Source organism: Phyllobates terribilis, unplaced genomic scaffold, assembly GCF_046119375.1.
Source record: "Phyllobates terribilis strain yellow unplaced genomic scaffold, ASM4611937v1 Scaffold_1__5_contigs__length_1240528914, whole genome shotgun sequence".
In the NCBI taxonomy this organism is placed as follows: Eukaryota; Metazoa; Chordata; class Amphibia; order Anura; family Dendrobatidae; genus Phyllobates; species Phyllobates terribilis.
In genome coordinates this window covers 1,039,537,960-1,039,548,138 of record NW_027362761.1, presented here as the reverse complement: position 1 = coordinate 1,039,548,138, position 10,179 = coordinate 1,039,537,960, and positions in this window count along the sequence as shown.

Here is a 10,179-nt window from a genome sequence, read left to right as displayed (position 1 = left end):
TGTACGACTGATTGTTGTCCTATGGACTGACTCTCCCACCTCAGCTGTAGATCTCTGTGTAACATACCTGGCGGCGTCCTTGCATAGTGGTCCATCTCCCACTGTGCAGGAGCGCGCACTTGATCTCCGGTCCGGTTTGCTAGCCTGGCTTCCCTCCGTGCTGTCTGTTTGCCTCTGTGTCTGCTGCTTAAGGGCGGCGCCCGATCACTTCCTGCTTTTTGTACCTGCTGCAGACACACCCCTTGTGCATCCTCAACCTATTGCTGTCTGCCATCTGGTATTTAACCCAGCTGCTCCAATGATTCCCTGCCTGAGCATTGTGTTCTGCCAGTTGGCCTTTGGTCACTGATATGCCAGGTCCCGTTTATGTTTCCTGCCTTCGGTATCAGTTCCCGTGTCTGAACTGTGTCCTGTCTGTATTCTCTCCTAGCCTGTTTTGTTTTTCTCTATGTCCGTACTTTCCCTTTTTCTGCAGAGTCTGAACTCGTACCTAACTCCTGCTCGTTGTCACTGTACTTCCGTTTGTGAGTTTGTGGTCCACTCGCTACTTCTCTGCAAGTACCCTGTGGATATCTGGTTCTGCCTTTCCTTTCTAGTCTGTTCTGTGTGAACAGAGCTCTGTCCACCGCGTCTGCGGTTTTCGCTTTGCTCAGCTCTGTCCACCGCGTCTGCGGTTTTCGCTTTGCTCAGCTCTGTCCACCGCGTCTGCGGTTTTCGCTTTTCTCAGCTCTGTCCACCGCGTCTGCGGTTTTCGCTTTGCTCAACTCTGTCCACCGCGTCTGCGGTTTTCGCTTTGCTCAGCTCTGTCCACCGCGTCTGCGGTTTTCGCTTTGCTCAGCTCTGTCCACCACGTCTGCGGTTTTCGCTTTTCTCAGCTCTGTCCACCGCGTCTGCGGTTTTCGCTTTGCTGAACTCTGTCCACCGCGTCTGCGGTTTTCGCTTTGCTCAGCTCTGTCCACCGCGTATGCGGTTTTCGCTTTGCTCAGCTCTGTCCACCGCGTCTGCGGTTTTCGCTTTGCTCAGCTCTGTCCACCGCGTCTGCTGTTTTCGCTTTGCACAGCTCTGTCCACCGCGTCTGCGGTTTTCGCTTTGCTCAGCTCTGTCCACCGCGTCTGCGGTTTTCGCTTTGCTCAGCTCTGTCCACCGCATCTGCGGTTTTCGCTTTGCTCAGCTCTGTCCACCGCGTCTGCGGTTTTCACTTTGCTCAGCTCTGTCCACCGCGTCTGCGGTTTTCGCTTTGCTCAGCTCTGTCCACCGCGTCTGCGGTTTTTGCTTTGCTCAGCTCTGTCCACCGCGTCTGCGGTTTTCGCTTTGCTCAGCTCTGTCCACCGCGTCTGCGGTTTTCGCTTTGCTCAGCTCTGTCCACCGCGTCTGCGGTTTTCGCTTTGCTCAGCTCTGTCCACCGCGTCTGCGGTTTTCGCTTTGTTCAGCTCTGTCCACCGCATCTGCGGTTTTCGCTTTGCTCAGCTCTGTCCACCGCGTCTGCGGTTTTCGCTTTGCTCAGCTCTGTCCACCGCGTCTGCGGTTTTCGCTTTGCTCAGTTCTGTCCACCGCGTCTGCGGTTTTCGCTTTGCTCAGCTCTGTCCACCGCGTCTGCGGTTTTCGCTTTGCTCAGCTCTGTCCACCGCGTCTGCGGTTTTTGCTTTGCTCAGCTCTGTCCACCGCGTCTGCGGTTTTCGCTTTGCTCAGCTCTGTCCACCGCTCTGTCTAGTCTGCCTGTTCCTGTATTCCCTGGTGTGGGTCAACAGCCGTGTCCGGAGTCTGACCTGGAGTAGACCCTTGTTCCTCTGCTCGGTTCCTCCCTGGTGCACTGGCGTCGTGTGCCGTCGTGCGACCTTGGTGGGATCGGGCAGATACTTAGTTACGCCCCTCCAGGCACTCTCCGGTTCATGGCACAGTGGAATCACTACATAAACACGCACACGCCAGTCAGTCCGGGCGTGTGCATTACACTCTGCAGTTCATCCAGAGTGATCATGGGCCTTTTGGCTGCATCTCTGATCAGTCTTTTCCTTGTTCAAGATGAAAGTTTAGAGGGATGGCCGGGTCTTGGTAGATTTGCAGTGGTCTGATACTCCTTCCATTTCAATATGATCGCTTGCACAGTGCTCCTTGAGATGTTTAAAACTTTGGAAATCTTTTTGTATCCAAATACGGCTTTAAACTTCACCACAACAGTATCTTGGACCTGCCTGGTGTGTTCCTTGGTCTTCATGATGCTCTCTGCACTTGAAACAGAACCCTGAGACTATCACAAAGCAGGTGCATTTATACGGAGACTTGATTACACACAGGTGGATTCTATTTATCATTCCCAGTAATTTAGGACAGCATTGGATCATTCAGAGATCCTCACTGAACTTCTCGAGTGAGTTTGCTGCACTGAAAGTAAAGGGGCCGAATAATATTGCACGCCCCACTTTTCATTTTTTTAAAAAAGTTTAAAATATCCAATAAATTTCGATCCACTTCACGATTGTGTCCCACTTGTTGTTGATTCTTCCCAAGAAATCAGAATTTTATATCTTTATGTTTGAAGCCAGAAATGTGGCAAAAGGTAGAAAAGTTCAAGGGGGCCAAATACTTTCACAATGCGCTATTGTTGGGTTGATGAGGCTGGAAGTTACGCCATTCTACATTGTGTGCTTGTGAGTGTATTGCATTGTTTTTAAATATCTTAAAAGGGTTTTCTCATCTTTTTATAGGAAGAAAAGGTAGGTACAGCTCAGTAGCCTCCTGGCTTTATGATTTCTGAGTGGGGTAGGTCTACTAGGGAGTGATAATTAATTTGGGCAACTGCACTGTTGAACTGCCGATGTGAACTGTGCGCTCTCCAATTCTGCCATATGAGGAAGCTTTGTCTCTGCAGCATTGCAGGAATGAGGGAGCACTGAAGCTGGCTGCATCCATCAATCCAGCCAGCTTCAGAGCAATACTTGCAGGCTGTATACCAGTGTTTCCAAAACCACGTCCTCACAGCCCCCATCTGATCATGTTTTCAGGATTTCCTTAGTTTTGCACATTTGAGAGAACCTTTGGCAATTTCTGATGCGTTAAAAATAATTCCATCACCAGCTCTATAGCAAACATATTGTAAGCACTGTACGCTTTACCTAGGAGATCATTAAGAATTATAGACTGCAACAGTGGTTGGTAACCTTTCAGTTAACCATCATATTAAAAATCCCTCTTTTCTTGATAATAGGATTTTTAATAACAAGTAAGTTGCAAAGTTGATTGTTTTTACAAATTTTAAATTTAATAGGATGAGACCAACTCTTTAACAAAAAAGATACTACATATATTTACTTTACTGCACTGAATCCGTGCAGTGGTGTCTGGCGAAATTGGCGGCAGCAGTCAGGTGACTAAAGGAGCACATAATCAGAGAAACATTCAATGACGTACTCTTCTAGTCACCTGACCGTGGCAACCAATTACACCAGAGCTGTGACTTCCAAATGAGGTCAACAATGATTTCAGAGTTAGTTCAGACCTTGTGCTGGATCCACAATAGCGCTCAAAGTTGAATATGCATCTGCTTATTTCTTTTAATCAATCCATGCCTAAAAAATTTTTTTTTCTTGTTAGACAGCCTTTTTAACAGAATTTTATAAAATAGATTTCAGTAAGAACTATCATAAAAATTCAGAGGCTCATCAGTGGATGTAATTTAGTGCACTTATTGGCAAGTTTCAGGTATTGTGCATTTTGCACAAAAATGAGTGAATCATGGAAGTGACTTGTGTTTGTAGGACTAGCTTATTATTGTAACTATTTGGCTGGTCAGGAATAGGGATGAGCCGACCCGTGGAAGCTCGGGTTCTGGTACCCAACATAACTTTATTTCAAAGTTTGGTTCGGGTACCAGAACCGTACTCGAACTTGAACCAGAACCCGAACCCCATTGAAAACAATAGGGACCTGAACTTTTGATCTGGAAAATTCTCTCTCTCTTTCTCTCTCCTCGATCTCGGCGATTAGAATTGGACATTAACTGTCCGATACGAACCCCAAACTTTTAAGTATGGGTTTACTCATCTCTAGTCAGGATAAATATAGAAATCCAGCAAAAGGGTTCTTAAAATAACATTTTATTGAAGATCCATTAAAATCCAACGTGGAATAGCATACGCATTGTAACATCCCTGGCGGCGTGCTTGTGACGCACCCCCTGGTCCATGGGGTACCCGGAGCTGGGCCTATAGATGCTGGGGGTGGTAGTCACCGTAGCGGTGACCCGGTCCATGACCCAGGTGGTCAATCCAAGGGTAGTTTATGCATAGGTTTATAATGTCCGACTACGCCACCTGTGGAGTGCGGCTAATGAGGCCGCTGCTGCGGAACAGTCCTCTGAAGCTGATGGGTTGGCAGCAAGGGTGGTATAACTCCCCACAGGAAGAGTGTAGCTTCAGGGCAATGTGTGTGGATGATGGTGGTTGTGCAGGGTGTCTTGGTGCAGAAATAACCACAGAGTCCGTATAGTGCAGTCCCAGGGTCTTTACTGGTGGCAATTAGACAGGCCTGGACTGGAGTACTGGCTAGAGATAAGAGTCCGGTCAGTCTGGGAGCAAGCATAGAGTCCTCCTGGCCAGGTGGAGTTGTAGGCCTGCCGTGCTCACTATTCTCTTTGGCTATTCTGCTTTTAGCTGTGTTGTAGCCCACGTCCCTGAGTGTAACGTGCTGTGCTCACCCGTATGGCTGGCAGCTCGGGCCTTGTGGATGCCTTGCTCCTCCTTGGCGGTACTGGTCCCTCGGTGCTGCTGAGCCTCCTGGCGTCTGATGGGGCCAGGAGACCTGCAATCTCCTGCCCTACGGTATCTGCTGCTGGGCCTGAAATCCCCCACAGCCTCGGACTCCGGTGTCCGGTTCCTGTGTAGCTCCAGCTAGGACGAGCTATCTCCAGCTCCAGTCCCTAGCTCCTCTCTCTTCAGTGTCCTAAACTCGACTCCTTACACTGGACTGAACTAACCCCGCCTCCAGATCCAGTTGCCAAGGGGAGGTTCCTCCCCTTGCTGGTCTGAAGCCAGGAAGTGTTGCATGTATTGTGTTCCTGACCAGGAAACCCCTGCTTGCCTCCAGACATGGCATTACCTCTTTTAAGGGAGGCAATACCACTGTGGCAACCAGACCCTTGGGGTGCCACACTTGCATAGTGCACCACCTCCCACTATGCAAGGCCGCAATCTTACCTGTCTGTTCAGTCTGCTATTCCTGCTCCAGTTCATGCTGTGTGCATGTCCCTTGACTGACTGCTTAGGGCGGCGGCCCGGTTACTTCCTGATTCTTATAGCTGCTGTGGGCGCACCCCTAATGCGTCTCCAGCCTATTGCTGTGAGTCACTGGATATTTAAACCCCCTCCACCCAGTAGGAGGTGCCTGAGCAACTCTTACCTTCAGAGGGCTCCTTGCCTCTGATGTGCCAGGTCCCGTCCCGTTCTGTTTCTTGCCTGTCCGCCAACCTGGGGGCTATATTCCCAGGCCTGTTTGAACTATCTCCTAGCCTGTTTGTCCGCCTCTCTGGGGGCCGTATACCCAGACTCGCTCCTGTATCTTGTTGCAGTGTCCGCTCCTGTCTGAACACTCTCCTAACCTGTTTGTCCGCCTCTCTGGGGGCCGTATACCCAGACTCACTCCTGTATCTTGTTGCAGTGTCAGTTCCTGTCTGAACACTCTCCTAGCCTGTTGGTCTCTATGTCCGTACCTTCCCTTTTCCTGCAGTCTCTGAACCTGCACCTAACTCCTACTCTATGTCTCTGTACTTCTGTTGTGAGTTTAGAGTCCACTCGTTACTTCATTGCTAGTACCTTGCGTGTATCTGGTTCTGCTTTTCCCTTCCAGTCTGTTCAGTGCGAACAGAGCCCTGTCCTCTCTGCTCTGCCTTGCTCACCGCTCCAGCGGTTCCTTCCTGCTCTGCCTTGCTCACCGCTCCGGCGGTTCCTCTCTGCTCTGCCTTGCCCACCGCTCCAGCGGTTCCTCTCTGCTCTGTTTGTCTACCGCATCTGTGGTTCTGTTCCTGAATCCTAGTCTGTACTGGACCCTATCCAGCCTGCTCTCCAACCTGCTAGTGCCTCCCTGTCAGCACTCCAGCCGTGCTTGCCAGTATCCTCCTGCCTGCTCTCCAGCCGTGCCTGCCAATACCCACCTGTCTGTATGCCAGCCTAACCTGCTTGTTCCTGCATTCCCCGGAGTGGCTCAACAGCTGTGTCCGGGGTCTGACCTGGACTCGCACCTGGTCCCTCTGCTCGGTTCCTCCTTGGTTCACGGAGTCGCTATCCGCCTTGCGACCTTGGTCGGATCAGGGAGATACTTAGTTCCGCCCCTCCAGGCACTCCTCGGTTCATGGTACAGTGGAATCACTAATCCCGCACACGCCAGTCAGTCCGGGCGTGTGCGTAACACGCGATTCTAACACAACGTCCTTAATCATTGCATACCATGCTTATTTGGCAGGTCACTTTTAGGGTATGTGCGCACATTCATGATTTGATTGCAGAAATTTCTGCAATGTTTCTGCATCTCTTGGCAGCAAAAATGCTGCAGCAAAAATGAGTTTTTTGCCTCGATTTTGGTGCGTATTTGATGCGTTTTTGTACAGCAATGAATGCTTTTTGGAGCTAAATAAAGATATTTGAAATAAGAAACAACATCACTTTAACCCTTGGATTACAGTTGGACCTGGGGTGAGTATATTGGCTAATTTAAATGATTAAATAATGTGTCTGTTGTATTTCAAATAAAGTGTTTTACTCTCAGAGTGTGTTTATTTAACTTTTTACTTACAGGTTTAGTAATGAGGGTGTCTGGTTGATACCTTTTCATCACTATACAAAGGGCTGGATGTCAGCGACACCTAATCCAATAAACCCTAATCCCATTAGCCCTAATTCCAAATCATGTCATTTCTGAAACAGATGAGAGCTTCTATTTTTAGCCTAGGAAGGGGCCATTAGGCCAACATGTTCCCTGGCTATTAATAACAGCTCACAGCTGTTTGGTTAGCCGCTACTTCCCCATGATCAGCAACCAGCAGCGCTTTGGAGGCAGCATATTTTCGCTGCGTCAAAAATGCTGTGTTCTATTGCCGCATTTGTTTTGTCAGTACATGCGAATCCACCGCATGTAATGACATTTCAAAATTGACATGCTGCGTGCATTGATTATTAGTGTTCATAACAATTATCACCCAGCTTTTTATGCACTCTGAATGTGAAATAATTCTAGACCCTGTCTCTCAGGCCCAAAGGACATGGTGAGTTTGGATATGTGCCCATTATCAGGAAATGCGTATTTATGCAGCGTAAAACCCGCAGGGACCAGATAATACAGCATAGTGGATGGTATTTCTAGAAATCCCATGTCCACTATGCGTGCAGCTGAGGCTGCGGATCACCCGCGAACACTGACATGTGGCGCACCTTACAGGATCGCAGCATGTCAAATTCACTTGCAGACTCACTAGTCTCCTCAACAGAAATTTGACCACTAGAATGTATTGATTGTGGTAAATCTGCATGGTTCAGTGAACACATGCGGATTTACATGCGTTCAATAGAATGCAGTGTTTTGGACGAGGCAAAAATATGCTGCATCCAAAGCGCTGCTTTGTCCGAATTGAGGGCACATAGTCTAAAATAAAAAAAATGGCGTGGGCTCCCGCGTCATTTTCATAACCAGCAGAGGGAAAGCCAACCACTGAGGGCTGATATTACTAGCCAGGGAAGGGGCCATTAGCCACAAATGTTTCCTGGCTATTAATACTAGCCCACAGCTGTTTGCTTAGCTGTTACTGGTTAGATTACAGGGGGACCCCAGAAAAAAATTGACGCAGGTTCCTCTATAAAATCTAACCAACAAAGGCTAGGCAGACAGTTGCGGGCTGATATTAATAGCCTGAGAAGGGGCCATGGATCCTGGCCCCCTCCGAGGCTAATAATATCAGCTCTCAGAGGCCCCAGAAATGGCGCATCCATAAGATGCACCAAATCTGGCACTTAGCCTCCGCTCTTCCCACTTGCCCTGGTGCGGTGTAAAGTGGGGTAATCAGGTTGGGGTTCATGTCAGCCTTGTATTGGTGGCTGACAGGAAACCCAGGTTAGTAATGGAGGGCGTCTATAAGACACCCCCCATTACTAACCCTGTAGTAACGTTTTTGAAGTAAAGACACGGCCAGAATAAAGTCTTTTATTTGAAATAAAATTACAGACAGTTTTAATAATTTATTTAAACACTGTATATTCACCTAATGCCCATTCCACTGAAGCCATTGTCACCTGTAAGAAACCAAAAATAAAAAACAACCATATCCCTCATCTGTCCGCCGTGAAGACATAATCCAGTATCCCACGAAGAGGACAGCACTCTATACACTGACAGGAGTATAATTGTTAGAACCCTCCAGTTTGTTTTTTCCATCTTGTGTTTTGCGGTCACGTGATCATCTGCCTTTATATTCCAGCTCTGCCCTTGTGGCTGTGCTGGACTTCAGTGTTTGACTGTTTCTCTAGCCTGGTGCTTCGGTGCCTTTCTGTGTCAAGTTCGCTTGGTCCTCTGGGACCTCTCGTACATTTTTGTCAGTTTGTCTTTTTGTGTTCTGCAACAACTTCTCTGTTTAGGAGGTGTCCCATTTTTGTCCCAGTCCTTAGTTCTTTTAGGGACCCCTCCTTTAATTCTATAGGTCTTCGTTCAGACTAGCCGAGGACTAAGGCGGGTCTGTTCACTAGGAACAGGCAGCCCGCTACATCGTAGGGATTCAGCTTAGTCTTAGTTTAGGGACAGCTTTCTCCTATGTTTCCTTAGTACATGTTGCAGACCATAACAGTAAGTCCAGCCCAAAAAACTAAAAGGAAAGAAATTCGGGGATCAGTATGGTTTCCGTCCAGGATTTGGCTCAACACCTGCAGGGATTGTCTCTGGAGGTGGCCGAGCTTCAGCAACACGTGAGTAGCTGTTCTGGAGCGCATTTTGTCGAACCCAAGGTAGGACTGCCTGATGTTTTTTATGGTAAGCAGCAAGATTTTTTTTCCTTTAAAAATGCTTGTTTGTTATATTTTCGTTTGAGACCAAGGTCGTCTGGGAATGTATCTCAGCGCATTGGTTTTATGTCACTTTTGCGCAATGAACCACAGGGGTGGGCCTTTTCTCTCCAGCGTAATGATCCATGTTTAAGGTCTGTTGAAGAATTTTTTTCTGCTAATGGGCTATTATATGACGATCCTGATCAAATCTCATCTGCTGAATCAGAACTCAGGCGTTTGAATCAGGGGTCAGATGATGTTGAAAATTATTGCACACACTTCAGTGTGGTAAAACTGACCATTTGATTAAGTATTGTGAGTGTCGTTTAAGTAAAGAAAAAAAAAGGTCAGTTACGCCCGTATAGCTTGTTTACGCTCTGCAGGAGTATTTCTTTCTGGGAGTACTACTTTGTCGGGAGATTTGATTGAATTTCAGGTATTTGTGGATTGTGGTTCAACACTTAATGTGATTGATAAAGGGTTTTTGGAAAACCTTAAATTGAAATCCAAACCTTTGTCATCACCTATTTCTGTGATTGCAATTGATATCACTCCTTTGAAATGTATTACTCACAAGACTGCTGCATTTCCCCTCACTATCAATGGAGTTCACCAAGAAATTTTGGACTTGGTTGTTTTAGATAATTTACCCTCTCCAGTTGTTCTAGGATTGCCATGGTTAAAACTGCACAATCCTTTATTAGACTGGTCTACTAATGTGATTAAGTCTTGGAGTCCGAAGTGCTATGATAAATGTTGTAATGGTCGCGTTGTGGCTGTGGAAAAAGGGGAATTACCGGTACCTATTCAAGATTTTTGGAGGGTTTTTTCGGAGGAGGAGTCGCAAGTTTTTCCTCCTCATAGGGATTATGATTACGCCATTGAGTTTGTTCTGGGAGCTACTCTTCCCAAGAGTCGCTTGTTTAATCTGACTATCCCTGAAAGAAAGGCCTTGGAGGAGTACATACAGACGAGCCTGGCAGCTGGTCACATTAGACCTTCTAAGTCGCCTGTGTCAGTTGGATTTTTCTTTGTTAAAAAAAAGGACGGAAGTTTACGTCCATATCTGGATTTTCGTGAAATTAATAAGATTACGGCATGCAATTCCTACCCATTGCCGTTAATTCCTGACTTGTTTAACCAGTTAGTGGGGGCCAAGTGG